General features: G+C 37.4%; 1 protein-coding gene and 1 non-coding gene across 15 annotated transcripts in view; both read right to left on the bottom strand.

The window, feature by feature from the left end:
- Rsrc1 (arginine/serine-rich coiled-coil 1) overlaps positions 1-24091 on the bottom strand; it is a 377040-nt gene that overhangs the window by 285717 nt on the left and 67232 nt on the right. The window lies entirely within an intron of this gene.
- Gm22295 lies at positions 16623-16729 on the bottom strand. Its single transcript, XR_003954847.1, has one exon. It is a non-coding gene; the product is annotated as a U6 spliceosomal RNA (small nuclear RNA).

The raw sequence follows: 24091 nt of genomic DNA, 5'->3' as shown, positions 1-24091 counted from the left end.
ATGGAGAGAAGAAAAAATAGACAACTGAAAAAGAAATAAGCCATCATAGCCAACATGTCAGTCCAACCCACATAAATCTTGTCGAAAAGAACATGAAATCGCTCAAATATCCACAGCAACAATAATTATATTTGGGGTAAGGATGGGGCACAAAATACACAGATTAGAAAATTAATAACTTAAGTATTTTCAGCTTTTGTTATTTATCGGCCTTCATGTACCTTAAAGAAACATAATTCTATCAGCAGGTTTCCCAAATATTTGAATCTCTAAGACCAACATTCCCTGTCTTCACCAAACAGGAGAAGCTACTGTATCTAACAGGTATAAATCAAGTGTGTAAACAGGTTTATATGTATATTCTGGGTATCGGATTCCCTAGTTATGTGCCCAATTGAAATACTATTTCTTACTGAAATTCCACACACAGTTATTAGTCCTATTTTTCAAATCAACATTTACTATTATCAAAATTCAAAGCTAATAAAATTCAAAACCATTTTTATTTACTGTGATAGCTAATGTTTTAATGTATGTATAAGAATACACATGTTTATTATAGTTCTTGTTTAGCCAGGGTCCAAAGCCTGAGGTTTCCCTATAATAGCAACACAGTATTTTTTAAGAATCATATCAGCTTTTCAAAACCATGTTAATGTTTACTGCTAAGTACTTAAATAGTGCTTGGGTGTTATCACCTCATTTTTTTGTGTTTGTTTTTTGGGGTTTTTTGTTTTTTGTTTTGGTTCTCAGGGGGCTTTTTGGTGTTTAGAAGATGAACCCCAACCCATGCTGGGGGCCGTTGTTTATTTTGTTTTGCTTTTGGTTTTAGGAAAACTAAACTCTGGAATGGGCAAAGATCACAGAACATCTGTGATAAAATTGAAATCTGAAGCCACATATCCTTTTAACTACAATACAATGTAAGATCTGATTGCAGTATCATTTTCAATTAAAAATATATGAGGTAAAATAAAGCATCTATACAAACTCATTCCTGAAATATTATCAAAAGATTTAACCTTCATTTTTTTTTTTACAAATTGGTCTACTTAATGAGTATTGGAATTCTCAAATACCAAATTCCTAGTCACCATCTCTAATCTCCACTGTTAAGGAAAAAGGGTAGACTTGAGAAGGAAAAGAGAAGCACAGAATGTCAGTGCTTCCCAACTAAAAACACATAACCCACCCACTCAGCCAAAGGTTAAGTCATTTAGTCAAGTTCAAAGATCTTCAAAGACTTCTTAGATCCAGATAAGCCCATATGTTACCAAAATTCTGTGAAAAAGCTATTACTTTCCAGTCTGCTTCTCATGTTTAAGATACAGGACACACAGATGCTTGGCGTCACTCATCAGTCTTCCTAAAATTTCACGCTGGCTAATCAAGCTCCTCCAATAACTTTCCTACCAAGCCCCCTAGAAGTGCCTTTATGCTATCAGTGCCCGGCTCGCCTGTTAAATCTGAGCATAACCATAAAAGAACATTCAGTTACTGTACAATACGTGTTAATTTGCTAATTTCTTCACAGGTAATCAATTAAAATGTAAAATATTGAATAAAATTAGTTGCACTAAATTTAACAGCTGCTCCATAAGCATAATTAGTTTCACAAGGGCCATATGTACTCTGAACAGAGAAAGAGTTGAAACAAATAGACAGATTTTAAACAAGTTTGAGGAAATCTGCATTTAATTAGCAGGTGGGCACTACAACTGCATAACGTTTTTATACATTTATATTTATGAAGTGACAGAAGATCTAAAGGCTTTTTAAAACGGCGTTTATTGTTTGAATGGGAACTGTTTTGCTGCATGCTAAAGTGATTTAACTCCTTATAGCTCTGCTTTGAAAAAAATCATAAATGGTGAAAGAAAACATGTGGAAAACTGTAAAACTAGAAAGAATTCACGACAAAAAACAGATACACATACCATAACTAAAAGGAAACTACACTTAATTAAATGTATACTACATCTGGAATATCAGCCTAATAAAACGTGAAACTATTAATTTTCATTGTTCTAAAGGAAATGAGGTCAGTGTCATTTAATAATTCCCCCAATTACACCGGACTAACTCCTTGAACTGTATGTTCTGGACACTATTTAATCTCAAAATGCTACATTCTTTACAATAGCCTTACCTTAACTTTGAATAAAGGCATTTAAATTACAAAGGGGTAAAGAAATAGAGTCAGTAAATGAAAATTTTTACCAGCTGGTAGCTACTAGCATTATATTCTAAACCTTAAGGTTTTCAGATGAAGTTTGTCATGACGTCCATCCAGGAGAAGGTGAACACACTCTCTCTACAACACCAAAATCACTTTAAAAATAACAAAAAACCCATTATTGTAAAAATTAAGATGATGTATACATCACAAATAATCTCATTATAATTAACTATATTTATTGTTATTAACTGTAAGTATATAAGAGTCTTTTTCAAAGATAAAATGTTTTAACAAAGTAATAGCTTTTCTTGAACAAAATGAAACCTCCACCACACACACACACACACACACACACACACACACTCGAAACAGAATAATGAAGCCAGTTACTGCATTATCCGTCAGTATAAAAATAAAAGAAATTCCTAGATTGGTTGAGATGGAGAGGAGTGAAAACACTGCTTATCAACTAAACTAGTACCTTGAAAGTTCATTATTTTTCCACTTAACCAAATAAATAATGGAAATTAGTCTATTTCAGCATTAAAGATAGTGAACTACTTTCTTTAAATAATAACGTAGATGTGTGCAAGGGTAAACAATTAAACACCAACTTTTGTTCTATTATCTTATTTTGAAATTAAAAGCTATCCATTTAATATGCTTTGTAATATGCAGAAACTAAGACTATAAATTAAATTATTGCATTCATGAAATCTATGAACCAGAACAAACACTGAAATAATAAATACAGCTGTGCAATCAAACTCTAATATTTTGAACCTAATTCAGTAATTTCTTCATAGTAAAAATAAAAAAAATTCTCCAATAAATAAATGTTATATTTATAAATTTGATCATACAATACTAACAATATGCCAGCTGTGGTGCTGCACACTTTCAATTCTAGTACTGGGGAGGCAGAGGCAGGGGACTATCTGAGTTCGAAGCTAGCCAGCTTGGCCTACTTGAACAAGTCAAGAGGAACCCAGAGAGAACTTGTCTTGAAAAAACAAACAAACAAAGCAACAATTAGAACAAAGACTGTCAATGCAAGTTTTACTAAAAACTCCTTTAAATTTATCTATACACAACCCAGTTAACATCTTTAAGAAAAGAACATATTCCGTACAGACTGAATAGTTTACAAGTCAGAGTACTATCTGCATGATTTTAAGATATGATTTTCAATTACTTTCTCATTGTTTTTTGCTTCTACTCCAAATTGGAGAAAGTGAGAGACCCTAGGCATGAATTATCTCAAAGATCACCATATTTCATTAAAAAAAACCCAAAACTCAGATTATCACAGTATTTCTGTACAGTGTATGTTTGGGTACAGGAGAAAGGAATAGTTGAAAGCAGAGAACACATTAATATATTAATTAATTTGATGTGAGTACATTAAAATTAATTTTAACTTTTTTTAAAAAGTCATAATAGGAAGTACAACAGGTTTTTAAATGAAACAATGCCAATGTCTTTAAACTCATGGTTCATAATAAAAAAAGTTCAGGGCTGGTGAGATGGCTCAGTGGGTAAGAGCACCCGACTGCTCTTCCGAAGGTCCGGAGTTCAAATCCCAGCAACCACATGGTGGCTCACAACCATCCGTAACGAGATCTGACTCCCTCTTCTGGAGTGTCTGAAGACAGCTACAGTGTACTTACATATAATAAATAAATAAATTAATTAATTAATTAATTAATTAATTAAAAAAAAAGTTCAGACAAGTAACAATGAATATCTTAGTTTAAAATACCCTAAATAATTGATTGAAAATTAAGAAGTCATATCTCTTTTGTATTTATGCCTTCTCTTTACCCTGCAGAGTGACCTAATAAAGATAATCTTAAATTAAAACTCAAGATACAATATAAAAAAATGACTTTATACTACTGGAAGCATCAACAACGACACCCTTCCCTCCCCCCATCAACAAACTGGGACACCATTAAAACAGCAGCATGGACGAATTCTTAGCTACAGTAAAGGCAATACTATTCCTGCATTAAACTTACGGGTTTTGTTTTTGTTGTTTTTACTTTATGTAACTTCTTTTACCAGCACTACCCTGAATTTCTCTGGTAAAAGTGGTTTAAGCCGGGCGTGGTGACGCACGCCTTTAATCCCAACACCCGGTAGGCAGAGGCAGGCGGATTTCTGAGTTTGAGGCCAGCCTGGTCTACAGAGTGAGTTCCAGGACACCCAGGGCTGCACAGAGAAACCCTGCACAGGGAAACAAAAACAAAAACAAAAGAATAAGATTTTAGAAATTGTAACTTCCTAAATAATCAAATTTACAACAAACTGCCTTTAAGTTCAGTAGAATATCAACTTACACTAACAATACAAAGATTTTTCTTTTTTTTTTTTAACAGTGATCAGAGCCAACAAGACACCTCAGCTGGGAAAGGTCTTTGTAGCATGAAGCACAGTCTTGGCAAAGAGGTTCCTACAAAAAAGGTTTCCATACAACTCCCAATGTACTTTAGTTTCCATCACTACTTGGGTCACGTTAACTCTGGAAATCCAATATTGCCTTAAGTTCTCAGATTCAGTTCTGAGTAAGCAAGAAAGCCCAGAATCCCAAGCCCTGGAAAGGGCCTAAAGGCACACACAATGCCCGAAATCTTTAAAAGGTCTAACCTGGCAGGTGAGTGAGTTACGAAGGGATGAAAATAAAGCTATACTCTCTGGCTGACTTAAGGCGAGTGTGAACCCCAGCTGGAGAGTGTCCCTAGCACCTGAGAAAAGGGACCCATAAAATTACTATGGCTGTGTTCATTAAGTGTCAGTTTTATGTTTGACATTGTGAACTTCACAAATGATTTGTGACCAACATAAAATCCAGAAAACTGAAACACATCTGACATCTTTCTGCCTTCCAGCCTTTGAATTAGCTCTTCCTACTTTGCTAGCAAGGTTCCCCAGATATCTCAGATCCCATAGCCTCCTTTCAGCTCTTGCCTAAATACCTTTTCCTCATTAAGCTGTCATCCTACCATGTTAATACTGAAGTATGAATTCTCCCAACATACCCTTTCCAATACCCCTACTTCTTTTCTACTGCATGAAACACACTCCACTGCTTACAGGATTATATTTATTATTTATCCTTGCTCACACTCCTCAAGAAGACTGAAACAATAGTTTCTTATTTAACAAATGTATCCCAAATACCTACAATGGAGTCTCTAACAAAAGATATTCAAATATTCATTTTAAATAAGTAAATTCATGTACTACAGTCCCAATTTCTATCCTGTCTCTTAAAGTCTAAAATATGTAATTTTTTCCTTAATACATTTAAATACTGAAGTGATCTTTTTCTATGAGCAATAAACATCTTAATGTATATTATAAACTAATGGCATTTTCTGTTCTTACCAGTAAATAAGCATGACTACAATTAACATTATAGCACTGTAAGTTATTTGGGTTCAAATTTAATTGTTCCGTATTATCCAACAACTAAGAAAACTCATAAAGCAAATTTTAACACAAGGAACTCTTTCCTAATTTTTCTACAAAATATGTATATATATATATATGTATATATAATGCTTATAATATATATAAATATAAACACACTCACACACAGGAGTGATCTAGTGTACAGACTGCTTTGCCACATACTAGAAGTTCTGGGATCACTGCTCCTTTACAAAATACAATTTTCCTCAGACCACAAAATTATTCTAATGTGTCTACAACTCTAACTCTAATACATATATTATAAAGTTCCAACAACAATAGCTAACATGCCACATGTACCAAATTCATTTTCTGCCTTTGTCCCCTGAGCCCTGACTACTCTAGTATTCCTCAATAGAGCAAAAGAAAGCATTTTTAAAAACTTTGAATGCCAGAAATTATTTTAGAATTAACTGTTGACTAACAGCCACTCCTGGCCACTCATTAGTTACTGGAAAAGTTTGAGGATTATATAAATGTGGGCAGAGCTGTGGTACACTCCCTTATTCCCAGCACTCAGGGGTCAGAGGCATGTGTGGATCTCAGTGAGTTTGTGATCAATCTCTTCTACATGGTGAGTTCCAGGCCAGCCAGAGCCATACTGTGACACCTTGTCTCAAAAAAAAAAAAAAAAAAAAAAGATATTAGAACAAAGAGAACAATAGGCTTGAAGATATAAGAAAACAGAAAAAAATTCAAAATCCAATTTTTGGCAAAGAGTTCTTATAAATGACACCAAAACCCTAATATGTAAAAGAAAAGTTAAGAAAATAAAACTTTATCAAAAGCTAAATTTTTGCTCTAGAAAGGATTCTGCAGACGGTGGTTGTGGTGGGAATGGGTACAGAAGGAATCAGGTGAGTGGAAGACAGAGGAAAGAGTACTGGGAGAGAGAATGGAAAGAGTGAGCATCTCTGGGATAAGCTAGAAACCTAAGAGAGCAGAGACTCCCAAGAATAGATGAAGGTAACCCTAGCCAAGACTTCCTAACAGTGTGGAATATGGAGCCTGAGCTGTACATCCCCTGTAACCAGGCAAGACTTCCAGTGGAGGCATTGGGACACCAACCCAGCTATAAAACCTTCAACCTACAATTTGTCCTGCCTATAAGATGTGCTGGAGTAAAGATGGCATATAAATTGTGGAAGTGTCCAACCAATGACTGATAGCTTGAGACCCATGCCAGGAGAGTAAGCCCACCCTTGACACTGCCCAGAGAGCCAGGAACCAGAGGCTGTATAGCCCAGAGACCCAAGATAGAACTGAACGCAAATAGAAAAAGAAAGTCAATGAAATGCTTCTTAATGACATTCTGCTATACTTGTAGATTGGCATCTGCTGTGGTTTGCCTTGGTGCTAATCCTGCCCCCAAGGAGCAGGGGATCACATATTCAGATGATTCATGTGAACCCTGTTCCCCATTTTAACTGGTCAAATAAAGGCTAGAGCCTGTGATTGGGCAGTGGAAGAAAAAGGTGAGGCTGGAAATTTTAGAGAAGGAAGAGGAAGGAAAAAAGGAGAAGATGAGACAGAGGGACAGAGAGAGAGGGGAAGATGGCTAATGGAGCAGGATCACGTGGCCTCAAGGAGCCACAGTAGCCAGGGATCTCATAGCTGGGGAATACAGTAGTGTAGTGGTATATAGATGCCCAATCTAGGCATGCAGCTTATAAATATTAAAAAGAGAGAGAGAAGGATGAAAAGACAAGCTATGACTGAAAGTATTTGGTAGCCGCCCCTTACAAAGTGGAGTTGCTTGCCAGTGTTCTTAAGCTTCTCAGAAGCTAAAACAGGAGGACTGCTGAAAACTAGTAGTTTGAAGTCAGCCTGGGCAACATAATAATTAACAATTAAAATTAAAAGAGAATTATTAAAACTCAAAAAATACAGGCAATTAGAAAAATGAACAAAACAAGGCATTTCGCCAAGAGAACACATGGATATCAAATACGGACTAGATAATATGTTCTGCATCATTAAAGAGTTCAAAATTCAAATTAGGATTATTATGTCATATCAATATATATACAGCTAACTACAGAGGAGCTAAGAATGGGTTATATATCTAGGTGAGTCCTTAGATAAAGGGGATCCATAGAAGCTACTCCTACCCCTGACATCACAGGTTATAGCCAAGGCTATTGGTTAGTCTTCACAGCCTGATGTTAAGGCTATATTACCAATTACATAACTAACTTACGTCATCAAACATGGAGACAACGAGCTTCATCCAACTAGAAGCTTCATCCCTTCTGACTAGCACTTATAGTCATATAGTACTAGAAGGTACTTAGCATGTAAAGTAATCATCAATATTATCTAATTATAAACCGTGAAATTCACAACTAAAACCTGCCTGCAAGATCACTGGTACAATGGTGGCACAAATGTTATGGGAGTCACCAATAACTTTTAGAAATTGGATCTATGGGACACTCAATGAGATGAGACTCATATCTAACACTGCTAAAGAGGCCAAGACCCTGAGACTAGATAATAAAGCAAGAAATATATTACAGCTCTTAGTCCCCTCTCTCTTGGGCTCTTCCCTTCTTGCTCCTTGTCCCCTCACGCTTCCCTCCTCCTTTCCCCATTCCCTTCCCCCTCTCTCCACATGCTCATGGCCATGGCTGGCTTCTATTCATCTCTACTCCCTCTCCCTCTCTCTGCCTTTCTCTGCCTCTACTACCCTCTTAACTCCCCTCTCCATGCCCTGAATAAATTCTATTCTATACTATACTATACTATACTATAAGGAAAGAAAGAAAGAAAGAGAGAGAGAGAGAGAGAGAAAGAGAGAAAGAACATATTACAAAACAAAAAACAAAACAAAACAAAACAAAACAAAAAACCCTTCAGTAACCAAGAAAAGATTCCTCTAAAGATCAGTGAGATGATAAAATATTTAAGCAAAATTTAAAAAATTTGACCGAACTATCATATGAACAAGATTCAACTAAGAACTAAAAATATGTTAAGATATAGGCATCATATTATAAAAACTGGCTATCTACACGATCATAGAGAATTCTTTACATATTTTAGAAGATTGAGAGTACCTTGACTATGTTCTCTGATCAAAGAACCAGAAATAAATTATGCTAGAAAACAATAAAGACAAAGATAACTAAAAGAGAAAATCACTTTGTGTTTGGAAATTTCTAAATGCACTAGTAGTTAATTCTCAAAGAAATCATAGTGGAAACTCAAAAGTAATCTTAAGCAAATGATAATGAAAACACCACATGAAACTCCCAGGACAGGGAGACTAAACTGTGCTGACAGAAAACTCTGTCCACATCCTAACATCCATTTCAAGAATTCATTCAAACATGTATAACAAGTTAAATTTAAAGAAGAGAATAGTAGAATCAGGGTAGTTTAGCAGCATTCATAAGACACTGGATTTGATACCTAATGCCACAAAAACAAAAGAGGAAAAACAAAAACAAAAACAAAAAACAATTAAAGCAAAAATTGGTGATGAGAAAGTAAGAGAAAGATCAATGAAACCAACAGCTACTACTCTGGGAAGATTTTTAAGATTAATCAATCTTGGGCTAGAAAGATGACACAGGTGGTACAGATGCTTTGCCGCCAATACATAGGACCATATGGTAGAAAGCAACAGCTGATTCCTGTAAACTGATTTCCATTGGTTTGCTGTGGTACTTGACAGCCTACACACACACACACACACACACACACACACACACACACACACACACACTAACTAACAATGTAATAATTTAAAAAAAAAAGAAAAGAAAATTTGCTTTCAGCTTCAGTCTCCATCTTCCAGTCACACCAAAAGGAGAAGAAACACAAACGGAATAGGGAGGGGCACCATTATATGTTTCCTAGGCCTTTTAGGAAACATAGAGTTGTTTCTTTGGCCATGTACATGAGAATCTATGAGAAGACTGATATTATAGACATCAAGGACATGGAACACTGTTCTAAAAGAATGCTTCATATGCATTGTCATGGCAAACCAGGAAGGGCTATTTGCATCACCCAGCCACTTCATCCTGTGTGCCACGGGCATCACTGTACACAAGAAATTATGGCTGAAAGTCTCCCAAGACAATAATTATGTGGCTTGTGCTTAAGAGTCACACAGCTTCCTGAAATGGGTGAGGAAAAAACAACCAGGGAGGAAAAAGGGAAGCTAAAGGGAAAGGCACTGGAGTTCAACTAAAGAGCCAGGCTGCTCCAGCCACAGTAGACAGAATCACACTGAGGACCAATGGAAGGCATTCAAACTGCTGGCGCTCATTTCCTGGGAATCCATGGCTTAATTGTACAAAAAGAAATAAAGTTCATAGAATGACTTTTAAAAACATATTCAAATAACTACTAACAACAGAAAAAAACACTATCAAAACTGAATCTATAGACATAAAAAAAGCAGAAAAAAATTCTGAAAATAAATCTGAAAACTTAAACATACAACTTGCAACAAACACATAGTAAAAACAGAAATTTTAATGTCAATTATTGCCATATAGATTTATAGACTTAATGAAATCCTAGTGATAAACTAGCTTCCTGCACCTGTCTCCAAAGTAAGCCATGCCTTCCCGCCATGAGAGCTCCACTTCTCTGGAACTGCAGACTACAATAAAGCCTTTGTAGGTTAGCATAGCAATGGACGAGTAAATAAAACACCATGCTTGGTGTAGTTACTCAGGAGGCTGAGGAAGAAAGATCAATACTGGCCTGGGTTAACTTGGCAAGACCCTGTCTCAAACATTAAAGGTTTGGGGGTTGTTTGGTTGGTTGAATGGTTGGTGGGTTAAATGGTTGGTTTGGAGTGGTTTTTGGTATTTGCAGTCACGATCTTATATTGCCCAGACTAATCTCAAATTTCTTATGTATTCTGAACATTGAGAAGACTTCTAGCATGAGAAATGAACCACATACTTCACTCATAAAACAATTAATAATTAATAATTAATAATAATTCCAGATTTATGAGTTAAAGAGAAAAAGTTTCTAAACAGGTTCTCTTCACAATCTTGAGTTCAGAAATAACTTCTTAAACATAAACTCAGACACATACATACATACACACACACACACACATACACTATAATACACTAACCAAAACCAACTTTTATATTAAGGACAATTAAAAGACAATATGATACATCTTAAATAATATATTTTAAAAGGCTTATAATTAAAATACATTTTTAAAACTTAAAAACTCACATGAGAATCACTGGGACTTTAATCCCAGCACTCAGGAGGCAAAGTCAGGCAGATTTCCGTGAATTCAAAGCCAGTATGGTCTACAGAGTGAATTCTAGGACAGCCAAAGCTACAGAGAGACCCTGTCTCAAAAATAAAAAAATACAAAACAAAACAAAAAAACTTATGAATCCTTAAGAAATAAGCCAAGAGAGTATAAAATTAGAACAGCGACCACACACACACACGTACCCATACACACAACCATACAAACAACAGTCTTCTACAGACAAGCATTTCACTTTTTTAAAAAAACTAAATGATATTTTGACTTCTACCTTTCCAATTTGTATCCCCTTGACCTCCTTTTGTTGTTAAATTGCTCTGGCTAGGACTTCAAGTACTATATTGAATAGGTACAAAGAAAGTGGACAGCCTTGTCTAGTCCCTGATTTTAGTGGGATTGCTTCCAGTTTCTCACCATTTACTTTGATGTTGGCTACTAAGGTTTGCTGTAGATTTCTTTTATTATGTTTAGGTATGGGCCTTGAATTCCTGATCTTTCCAAGACTTTTATCATGAATGGGTGTTGGATTTTGTCAAATGCTTTGTCAGCATCTAATGAGATGATCATGTGGTTTTTGTCTTTGAGTTTGTTTATATAGTGGATTACATTGATGGATTTCTGTATATTAAAACATCCCTGCATCCCTGGAATGAAGCCTACTTGGTCAGGATGGATGATTGTTTTGATGTGTTCTTGGATTCAGTTAGTGATAATTTTATTGAGTATTTTTGCATCAATATTCATACGGGAAATTGGTCTGAAGTTCTCTATCTTTGTTGGGTCTTTTTGTGGTTTAGGTATCAGAGTAATTGTGGCATAATAGGATGAATTTGGTAGAGTACCTTCTGTTTCTATTTTGTGGAATACTTGGAGGAGAACTGGAATTAGATCTTCTTTGAAGGTCTGATAGAACTCTGCACTAAACCCATCTGATCCTGGGCTTTTTTTGGTTGGGAGACTATTAATGACTGCTTCTATTTCTTTAGGGGATATAGGACTGTTTAGGTCATTAATCTGATCCTGATTTAACTTTGGTACCTGATATCTGTCTAGAAATTTGTCCATTTCATCCAGGTTTTCCAGTTTTGTTGAGTATAGCCTTTTGTAGAAGGATCTGATGGTGTTTTAGACTTCTTCAGGATCTGTTGTTATGTCTCTCTTTTCATTTCTGATGTTGTTAATTAGGATGCTGTCCCTGTGCCCTCTAGTGAGTCTGGCTAAGGGTTTGTCTAAACAAAGACAACAACAACCAAAAGAATAAGAGAATGAAAGGAAAGCACAGCACAGTGCCGTGCAGTGCAGCAGAATAGAATAGAATAGAATAGAATAGAATAGAATAGAATAGAATAGAATAGAATAGCAGAGCAGAGCAGAGCAGAGCAGAGCAGAGCAGAGCAGAGCAGAGCAGAGCAAAGGATAGGATAGGATAGGATAGGATAGGATAGGATAGGATAGGATAGGATAGGATAGGGCAAGGTGGGGCGGGGCGGGGCGGGGAGGAATGAAATGGAACAGAGCAGAAAAGAACAGAATAAAAATCTGAATCAATGTAACCAAAAAAAAAAAAAAATCTAAATGATCAACTAAAACATGAAAATATTTAACTTCATTAGTTAGTTACTACGAATATATACTTAAGACAAAAAACATATTATCATAGACCCAGCAATATAGTTGAAGTTAAAATAGCTAACAACATCAGATGCTGGTAGGGATGTAGGAGGGTGCAGGGAAGTTTCAGGCAACACTGGTAGGAATTAAGAAGATGCAGAACTTTACACACATGTAGAAAAAGGTTTCAGTACTGTTTTTAGTAAGCCTGAGATGCAAACAACCCAGTGGCCCACCAGTCACACAGTCATACAGTTTAACTATGACATATTTATACTGTAAAATAGAGAACAATATTGAACTAGGACTACGTGACATAAATGAATCTCATGTTGAGCAAATGAAAGCAAAAAAAAAAAAAAAAAAAAAGATTTCACTTTAAAGCCAGATGTGATGTCACATGAATGTCATCTGAACATTTAGAAGGATGAGGCAAAAGAATGGAGAGTTCAAGGCTAGCCTGAAATTACAAAGATCCTCTATCAAGTCAGAACAATATTATACACTTAAAGAGTCTACTTCCAGGTATAAGTTTAAACAGTAACCCTGGATTAAGGCTACTGGGGAAATATGAGAAGAGTGAGGGATGAAGAAGCTTGAACAACTGCTCACTGTGCTAACCACTTACAGCTTCCTACATTTATCCATTGCCTGACATTTCACTAAGATGTTTTAAATAAATAAAGAGAAGTCACGTGCCTAACTTATTGGTTTGGACATGTCTCTAGAATACCTTCCAGGATACTATGACTAGTTCAATTTTAAATTTACTGTCTTTCTGACTACTCACTTCATCTTAATCTGAAAGTTCAGGTCATTTAGAAGTAAATAAATCATCCCATAAATAGCTTTCAAATGGCGAGCATTGAGCCAAGATTTGTAGTTGCTGCAATCCCAATACTAAAACTATCTTGGTTTTTTTTTTTCATTTTTAATAGCTTTGTTCAGATATAGTTTAAATGTCATAAAATTCACCCATTTCATGTATACAATTGAATTGCTGTGTATAAAGATACCAATAGTGTAACCACTAACACTCAGTGTTTAAAACATTTGTATCATCCCAGGTGACTCCTCAAATTCATATACTATAAATCACTAATCCCAGCTTGTGTCTGTATATGCCTGCCATTTCTGGATATTCTACACAAGTGGAAGAGTGAAGTATGTAGTCTCTTTTACCTGGCTTCTTTCTTTTTTTTTTTTTTCCATTTTTTATTAGGTATTTAGCTCATTTACATTTCCAATGCTATACCAAAAGTCCCCCATACCACCCCCACTCCCCTAACCACCCACTCCCCCTTTTTGGCCCTGGCATTCCCCTGTACTGGGGCATATAAAGTTTGCAAGTCCAATGGGCCTCTCTTTGCAGTGATGGCTGACTAGGCCATCTTTTGATACATATGCAGCTAGAGACAAGAGCTCCGGGGTACTGCTTAGTTCATATTGTTGTTCCACCTATAGGGTTGCAGTTCCCTTTAGTTCCTTGGATGCTTTCTCTAGTTCCTCCATTGGGGGCCCTGTGGTCCATTCAATAGCTGACTGTGAGCATCCACTTATGTGTTTGCTAGGCCCTAGCATAGTCTCACAAGAGAAAGCTATATCTGGGTCCTTTCAGCAAAATCTTGCTAGTGTATGCAATGGTGTCAGCGTTTGGAAGCTGATCATGGGATGGATCTCTGGATATGGCAATCACTAGATGGTCCATCCTTTCGTCACACTTCCAAATTTTGTCTCTGTAATTCCTTCCATGGGTGTTTTGTTTCCTATTCTAAGAAGGGGCAAAGTGTCCACACTTTGGTCTTCGTTCTCTTGAGTTTAATGTGTTTAGCAAATTGTATCTTATATCTTGGGTATCCTAAGTTTCTGGGCTAATATCCACTTATCAGTGAGTACATATTTTGAGAGTTCCTTTGTGATTGGGTTACCTCACTCAGGATGATGCCCTCCAGGTCCCTCCATTTGGCTAGGAATTTCATAAATTCATTCTTTTTAATAGCTGAGTAGTACTCCATTGTGTAAATGTACCACATTTTCTGTATCCATTCCTCTGTTGAGGGGCATCTGGGTTCTTTCCAGCTTCTGGCTATTATAAATAAGGCTGCTATGAACACAGTGGAGCATGTGTACTTCATACCGGTTGGGACATCTTCTGGATCGATGCCCAGAAGAGGTATTGCTGGATCTTCCGGGTAGTACTATGTCCAATTTTCTGAGGAACCGCCAGACTGATTTCCAGAGTGGTTGTACAAGCTTGCAATCCCATCAGCAATGGAGGAGTGTTCCTCTTTCTCCACATCCTCGCCAGCATCTGCTGTCACCTGAATTTTTGATCTTAGCCATTCTGACTGGTGTGAGGTGGAATCTCAGGGTTGTTTTGATTTGCATTTCCCTGATGATTAAAGATGTTGAACAATTTTTCAGGTGCTTCTCTGCCATTCGGTATTCCTCGGGTGAGAAATCTTTGTTCAGTTCTGAGCCCCATTTTTAATGGGGTTATTTGATTTTATGGAGTCTACCTTCTTGAGTTCTTTATATATATTGGATATTAGTCCCCTGTCCGATTTGGGATAGGTAAAGATCCTTGCCCAATCTGTTGGTGGTCTTTTTGTCTTATTGACGGTGTCTTTTGCCTTGCAGAAGCTTTGCAATTTTATGAGGTCCCATTTATCGAATCTCGATCTTACAGCACAAGCCATTGCTGTTCTATTCAGGAATTTTTCCCCTGTACCCATATCTTCGAGGCTTTTCCCTACTTTCTCCTCTATAAGTTTCAGTGTCTCTGGTTTTATGTGGAGTTCCTTAATCCACTTAGATTTGACCTTAGTACAAGGAGATAGTACTGGATCAATTCGAAATCTTCTACATGATAACAGCCAGTTGTGCCAGCACCATTTGTTGAAAATGCTGTCTTTTTTCCACTGGATGGTTTTAGCTCCCTTGTCAAAGATCAAGTGACCATAGGTGTGTGGGTTCATCTCTGGGTCTTCAATTCTGTTCCATTGGTCTACTTGTCTGTCACTATACCAGTACCATGCAGTTTTTATCACAATTGCTCTGTAATACATCTTTAGGTCGGGCATGGTGATTCCACCAGAGGTTCTTTTATCCTTGAGAAGAGTTTTTGCTATCCTAGGTTTTTTGTTATTCCAGATGAATCTGCCGATTGCCCTTTCTAATTCGTTGAAGAATTGAGTTGGAATTTTGATGGGGATTGCATTGAATCTGTAGATTGCTTTTGGCAAGATAGCCATTTTTACTATATTGATCCTGCCGATCCATGAGCATGGGAGATCTTTCCATCTTCTGAGATCTTCTTTAATTTCTTTCTTCAGAGACTTGAAGTTCTTGTCATAGAGATCTTTCACTTCCTTAGTTAGAGTCACGCCTAGGTATTTTATATTATTTGTGGCTATTGAGAAGGGTGTTGTTTCCCTAATTTCTTTCTCAGCCTGTTTGTCCTTTGTGTAGAGAAAGGCCATTGACTTGTTTGAGTTTATTTTATATCCAGCTACTTCACCGAAGCTGTTTATCAGGCTTAGGAGTTCTCTGGTGGAATTTTTATGGTCACTTATATATACTATCATATCATCTGCAAAAAGTGATAATTCGACTTCTTCCTTTCCAATTTGTATCCCCTTGATCTCCTTTTGTTGTCGAATTGCTCTGGCTAGGACTTCAAGTACAATGTTGAATAGGTAGGGAGAGAGTGGACAGCCTTGTCTAGTCCCTGATTTTAGTGGGATTGCTTCAAGCCTCTCACCATTTACTTTGATGCTGGCTACTGCTTTGCTGTAGATTGCTTTTATCATGTTTAGGTATGGGCCTTGAATTCCTGATCTTTCCAAGACTTTTATCATGAATGGGTGTTGGATTTTGTCAAATGCTTTCTCAGCATCTAACGAGATGATCATGTGGTTTTTGTCTTTGAGTTTGTTTATATACTGGATTACGTTGATGGATTTCTGTATATTGAACCATCCCTGCATCCCTGGGATGAAACCTACTTGGTCAGGATGGATGATTGTTTTGATGTGTTCTTGGATTCAGTTAGCAAGAACTTTATTGAGGATTTTTGCATCAATATTCATAAAAAATATGGAACGCTTCACGAATTTGCGTGTCATCCTTGCGCAGGGGCCATGCTAATCTTCTCTGTATCGTTCCAATTTTAGTATATGTGCTGCCGAAGCGAGCACTACCTGGCTTCTTTCACGTACAACAGTTTTTTAAGCCTGTCCACATCACAGTGCTCATCAGTTCTTTGATTTCATTGCTGAGTAATATTCCACCACATACTTACACATTATTTTATGGATGTATCAAGTCAGGAGCATTTGTGAAGCTATGAGTAACCCTTCTGAGAATGCTTGTGCATTTATATGAATGTGTCCTTTCATTTCTATGGGGATGGCCATAAAAGGAGAACTGCTAGTGCATGTAGTAAGTTTAACTTTTATGAAGATAAACAACAGGAACAAATAAGGCCAAGCTTTGTAAAGAATAGAAGACCTGAAATAACAATTAAAATATAAGTAACATTTTGATTTTATAACTAGCAAGTATGATTTTGGTTAAAAATAAATTTCAAATTCATGTTTGAATATGTAGCTTATACCTACTAACTTTGTCAAAATACCAAATTCTACACAACTTGAGAAAGTAAACAGGTTTTGCAGTATTGCTTATAATCAAATGGTCCGTTTGTCCCAACCATACCAACCATGACTGTTTTCAAGTATATATAATTCATCATATAAGAGCCACAGATAAGTAACCCTTGTTCTTATCCAAATCTGCAACTGTGATTCACAAATTGGAAACGATAGTGTGCTGGCTAGCTTTAATGTTAACTTTACGCAGGCTAGAGTTATCTGAAAGAAGGGAGCCTCAACTAAGAAAAATACCTCCATAAGATCCATCTCTAAGGCATTTTCTTAACTAGGGATTGATGGGGAAAGACCCAGCCCATTGTGGGTGATGTCATCCCTGTACTGGTGGTCTTAGTCTTCATAAGAAAGCAGGCTAGACAAGCTGTGAGGAGCAGCACCTTTCGATGGCCTCTGGATCAGCTCCGGCCTTCAGGTTCCTGCTCTCACTGCTTTTGATACTGAACTGTTAAATGAAAGAAACTCTGAGCAAAATGAAACACTTCCTCCACAAATTACTTTTGGCCATGATGTGACATCACAGCAATAGTAAACCTAATTAAGACAGACAGACAAACAGGTGTAACCTATAAATACAAAATCAAGAATGTCCTTTTTATCATACCTCACCCCCTGCTCAGGTATGTACACAAAGAAACCACTGATCTGCATCCGTATCCTATAACTGTTTAAAAAACCAATCCACATGTCCCTGGTCAAAATCAAGATTTTATTCCTAAAGGGTGTAAGGATAAATCCTTTTTCTTAAGTAAATGATTAACACAAATTCAAAGGCAAAGTTTTCACCGAATGAGTGAATAATCAGCCAGTCATTGAAGTAACATTTAATTCACTGCTAAAATTTAAATTTATTTACACATAAGCTCAGAGTTAAAATAACAAGAATATTCCAATAAAGACCAATAATTATTTCTAAAATTAAAAATAAATAGAATCAGTACCTAACCGGAAAGTGCTTTGTTTTTCTAGACAGCGTTTCTCTTTGTAGCTCAAGGCCATCCTGGAACTCAATTTGTAGACCAGGCTGCCCTCAAACTCAGAGCTCCACCAGTCTCTGCTTCTTCATGCTGAGATCAAAGGTGTGCACCACCATTGTCCTGAGATGACAATATCTGTTTAATTTTAGGGAAGCTTACTAATATATTCCTTTCCTTTAACGTCTTGCTCAACACAACATAAAAACTGTTTATTAAGAGTCATGGTCGGGGGTAGCTAGGGCGCACAGTCCTCTGACTACCGCCAGCTACCCACAACACCCTCCGAACGATCTTAAGACTTCTGGTGAGTGGAACACAGCATCTGCTCCAATCCAATCGCGAGGGACTTGAGACTGCATTAGTCAGGGAAGCAGAAAACCCTGTCAGAGTAGGGGCACAAGCCCTTTCCAGTCCCAGCAGCACCGGGGTAGCTAGGGCGCACAGTTGGCTGACTACCCCCAGATACCCACAACACCAGCCATGCGAGCTTAAGAATTCTGAGGATTGGGATCTGCCCAGCGCGGGAGTGCTTTGCCTGAGCATTGGCAGCAGACATCTTAGTTCCGGGACCCTGCCTAGTGTACCCTGCACAGACATCTTGGTTCCAGGACCCCTCCGAGTGTATCCTGCACAGCTCCAGAGAATACCAGATGGTGAAAGGCAAACGTAAGAATCCTACTAACAGAAATCAAGACCACTTACCATCATCAGAACGCAGCACTCCCACGCCACCTAGTCCTGGGCACCCCAACACAACCGAAAAGCTAGACCCGGATTTAAAAGCATATCTCATGATGATGGTAGAGGACATCAAGAAGAACTTTAATAACTCACTTAAAGAAATACAGGAGAACACTGCTAGAGTTACAAGTCCTTAAAGAAAAACAGGAAAACACAACCAAACAGGTGATGGAAATGAACAAAACCATAGTAGACCTAAAAAGGGAAGTAGACACAATAAAGAAAACCCAAAGCGAGGCAACGCTGTAGATAGAAACCCTAGGAAAGAAATCTGGAACCACAGACGCGAGCATCAGCAACAGAATACAAGAGATGGAAGAGAGAATCTCAGGTGCAGAAGATTCCATAGAGAACATTGGCACAACAATCAAAGATAATACAAAACATAAAAAGATCCTAACTCAAAACATCCAGGAAATCCAGGACACAATGAGAAGACCAAACCTACGGATAATAGGAGTTGATGAGAATGAAGATTTTCAACTTAAAGGGCCAGAAAATATATTCAACAAAATTATAGAAGAAAACTTCCCAAACCTAAAGAAAGAAATGCCCATGAAAATACAGGAAGCCTACAGAACTCCAAATAGACTGGACCAGAAAAGAAATTCCTCCGACACATAATAATCAGAACAACAAATGCACTAAATAAAGATAGAATATTAAAAGCAGTAAGGGAGAAAGGTCAAGTAACATATAAAGGCAAGCCTATCGAAATTACACCAGACTTTTCACCAGAGACGATGAAAGCCAGAAAAGCCTGGACAGATGTAATACAGACACTAAGAGAACACAAATGCCAGCCCAGGCTAATATACCCGGCCAAACTCTCAATTATCATAGATGGAGAAACCAAAGTATTCCATGACAAAACAAAATTTACACATTATCTTTCCACGAATCCGTCCCTTCAAAGGATAATAACAGAAAAAAAAAAAAAAAAAAAAAAACAATACAAGGACAGAAATCACCCCGTAGAAAAAGCAAGAAAGTAATCCCTCCTCAAACCAAAAAGAAGACAGCCACAAGAACAGAATGCCAACTCTAACGACAAAAATAAAAGGAAGCAACATTTACTTTTCCTTAATTATCTTTTAATATCAATGGATTCAATTCCCCAATAAAAAGACATAGACTAACAGACTGGCTACACAAACAGGACCCAACATTCTGCTGCTTACAGGAAACCCATCTCAGGGAAAAAGACAGACACTACCTCAGAGTAAAAGGCTGGAAAACAATTTTCCAAGCAAATGGTCTGAAGAAACAAGCTGGAGTAGCCATTCTAATATCGAATAAAATCGACTTCCAACCCAAAGTCATCAAAAAAGACAAGGAGGGATACTTCATATTCATCAAAGGTAAAATCCTCCAAGAGGAACTCTCAATTCTGAATATCTATGCTCCAAATGCAAGGGCAGCCACATTCATTAAAGACACATTAGTAAAGCTCAAAACACACATTGCACCTCACACAATAATAGTGGGAGACTTCAACACACCACTTTCATCAATGGACAGATCTTGGAAACAGAAACTAAACAGGGACACAGTGAACCTAACAGAAGTTATGAAACAAATGGACTTAACAGATATCTACAGAACATTTTATCCTAAAACAAAAGGATTTACCTTCTTCTCAGCACCTCACGGGAACTTCTCCAAAATTGACCATATAATTGGTCACAAAACAGACCTCAACAGATACAAAAATATTGAAATCGTCCGATGCATCCTATCAGACCACCATGGACTAAGGCTGATCTTCAATAACAACATAAATATTGGAAAGCCAACATTCACGTGGAAACTGAACAACACTCTTCTCAATGACACCTTGGTCAAAGAACGAATAAAGAAAGAAATTAAAGACTTTTTAGAGTTTAATGAAAATGAAGATCCAACATACCCAAACCTATGGGACACAATGAAAGCATTTCTAAGAGGTAAACTCATAGCTCTGAGTGCCTCCAAAAAGAAACTAGAAAGAACACACACTAGCAGCTTGACAACACATCTAAAAGCTCTAGAAAAGAAGGAAGAAAATTCACCCAAGAGGAGTAGACGGCAGGAAATAATCAAACTCCGGGGTGAAATCAACCAAGTGGAAACAAGAAGAACTATTCAAAGAATTAACCAAACGAGGAGTTGGTTCTTTGAGAAAATCAACAAGATAGATAAACCCTTAGCTAAACTCACTAGAGGGCAAAGGGACAACATCCTAATTAACAAAAGCAGAAATGAAAAGGGAGACATAACAACAGATCATGGAGAAATCCAAAACACCATCAGATCCTTCTACAAAAGGCTATACTCAACAAAACTGGAAAACCTGGATGAAATGGACAAATTTCTAGACAGATACCAGGTACCAAAGTTAAAACAGGATCAAGTTAACAATCTAAACAGTCCCATATCCCCTAAAGAAATAGAAGCAGTCATTAATAGTCTCCCAGCCAAAAAAAAAGCCCAGGACCAGATGGGTTTAGTTCAGACTTCTACCAGACCTTAAAGAAGATCTAATTCCAGTTCTGCACAAACTATTCCACAAAATAGAACTAGAAGGTAATCTACCCAACTCATTCTATGAAGCCACAATTACTCTGATACCTGAACCACAGAAAGATCCAACAAAGATAGAGAACTTCAGACCAATTTCCCTTATGAATATAGATGCAAAAATCCTCAATAAAATTCTCGCTAACCGAATCCAAGAACACAGTAAAGCAATCATCCATCCTGACCAAGTAGGTTTTATTCCAGGGATGCAGGGATGGTTTAATATACGGAAATCCATCGACGTAATCCATTATATAAACAAACTCAAAGAAAAAAACCATATGATCATCTCGTTAGATGCTGAAAAAGCATTCGACAAGATCCAACACCCATTCATGATAAAAGTCTTGGAAAGATCAGGAATTCAAGGCCCATACCTAAACATGATAAAAGCAATCTACAGCAAACCAGTAGCCAACATCAAAGTAAATGGTGAGAAGCTTGAAGCAATCCCACTAAAATCAGGGACTAGACAAGGCTGTCCACTCTCTCCATACCTATTCAACATTGTTCTTGAAGTCCTAGCCAGAGCAATTCGACAACAAAAGGAGATCAAGGGGATACAAATTGGAAAAGAGGAAGTCAAAAAATCACTTTTTGCAGATGATATGATAATATATATCAGTGACCATAAAAATTCCATCAGAGAACTCCTAAAACGGATAAACAGCTTCTGTGAAGTAGCAGGATATAAAATTAACTCAAACAAGTCAATGGCCTTTCTCTACACAAAGAATAAACAGGCTGAGAAAGAAATTAGGGAAACAACACCCTTCTCAATAGTCACAAATAATATAAAATACCTAGGCGTGACTCTAACTAAGGAAGTCAAAGATCTGTATGATAAAAACTTCAAGTCTCTGAAGAAAGAAATTAAAGAAGATCTCAGAAGATGGAAAGATCTCCCATGCTCATGGATTGGCAGGATCAACATTGTAAAAATGGCTATCTTGCCAAAAGCAATCTACAGATTCAATGCAATTACCATCAAAATTCCAACTCAATTCTTCAACGAATTAGAAAGAGCAATCTGCAAATTCATCTGGAATAACAAAAAACCTAGGATAGCAAAAACTCTTCTCAACGATAAAAGAACCTCTGGTGGAATCACCATGCCTGACCTAAAGCTTTACTACAGAGCAATTGTGATAAAAACTGCATGGTACTGGTATAGTGACAGACAAGTAGACCAATGGAATAGAATTGAAGACCCAGAGATGAACCCACACACCTATGGTCACTTGATCTTCGACAAGGGAGCTAAAACCATCCAGTGGAAGAAAGACAGCATTTTCAACAAATGGTGCTGGCACAAGTGGTTGTTATCATGTAGAAGAATGTGAATCGATCCATTCCTATCTCCTTGTACTATGGTCAAATCTAAGTGGATCAAGGAACTTCACATAAAACCAGAGACACTGAAACTTATAGAGGAGAAAGTGGGCAAAAGCCTTGAAGATATGGGCATAGGGGAAAAATTCCTGAATAGAACAGCAATGGCTTGTGCTGTAAGATCGAGAATCGACAAATGGGACCTCATGAAACTGCAAAGCTTCTGCAAGGCAAAAGATACTGTCAATAAGACAAAAAGGCCACCAACAGATTGGGAAAGGATCTTTACCTATCCTAAATCAGATAGGGGACTAATATCCAATATATATATATAAAGAACTGAAGAGGGTGGACTCCAGAAAATCAAATAACTCCATTAAAAAATGGGGCTCAGAATTGAACAAAGAATTCTCACCTGAGGAATACCGAATGGCAGAGAAACACCTGAAAAAATGTTCAACATCCTTAATTATCAGGGAAATGCAAATCAAAACAACCCTGAGATTCCACCTCACACCAGTCAGAATGGCTAAGATCAAAAATTCAGGTGACAGCAGATGCTGGCGAGGATGTGGAGAAAGAGGAACACTCCTCCATTGTTGGTGGGATTGCAAGCTTTTACAACCACTCTGGAAATCAGTCTGGCGGTTCCTCAGAAAATTGGACATAGTACTACCGGAGGATCCAGCAATACCTCTCCTCGGCATATATCCAGAAGATGTCCCAACTGGTATGAAGGACACATGCTCCACTATGTTCATAGCAGCCTTATTTATAATAGCCAGAAGCTGGAAAGAACCCAGATGCCCCTCAACAGAGGAATGGATACAGAAAATGTGGTACATTTACACAATGGAGTACTACTCAGCTATTAAAAAGAATGAATTTATGAAATTCCTAGCCAAATGGATGGACCTGGAGGGCATCATCCTGAGTGAGGTAACCCAATTACAAAGGAACTCACACAATATGTACTCACTGATAAGTGGATACTAGCCCAAAACTTAGTATACACAAGATATAAGATACAATTTGCCAAATGCATGAAACTCTAGAAGAATGAAGACCAAAGTGTGGACACTGCGCCCCTTCTTAGAATTGGGAACAAAACACCCATGGAAGGAGTTACAGAGACAAAGTTTGGAGCTGCGACAAAAGGATGGACCATCTAGAGACTGCCTTATCTAGGGATCCACCCCATAATCAGCTTCCAAACGCTGACACCACTGAATACAGTAGCAAGATTTTGCTGAAAGGACCCAGATATAGCTGTCTCTTGTGA

This window comes from Mus musculus, chromosome 3 (assembly GCF_000001635.26).
Source record: "Mus musculus strain C57BL/6J chromosome 3, GRCm38.p6 C57BL/6J".
NCBI lineage: Eukaryota > Metazoa > Chordata > Mammalia > Rodentia > Muridae > Mus > Mus musculus.
Note: the sequence above shows the minus strand (reverse complement) of the source record. Positions and strands in the feature narration are given on the sequence as shown.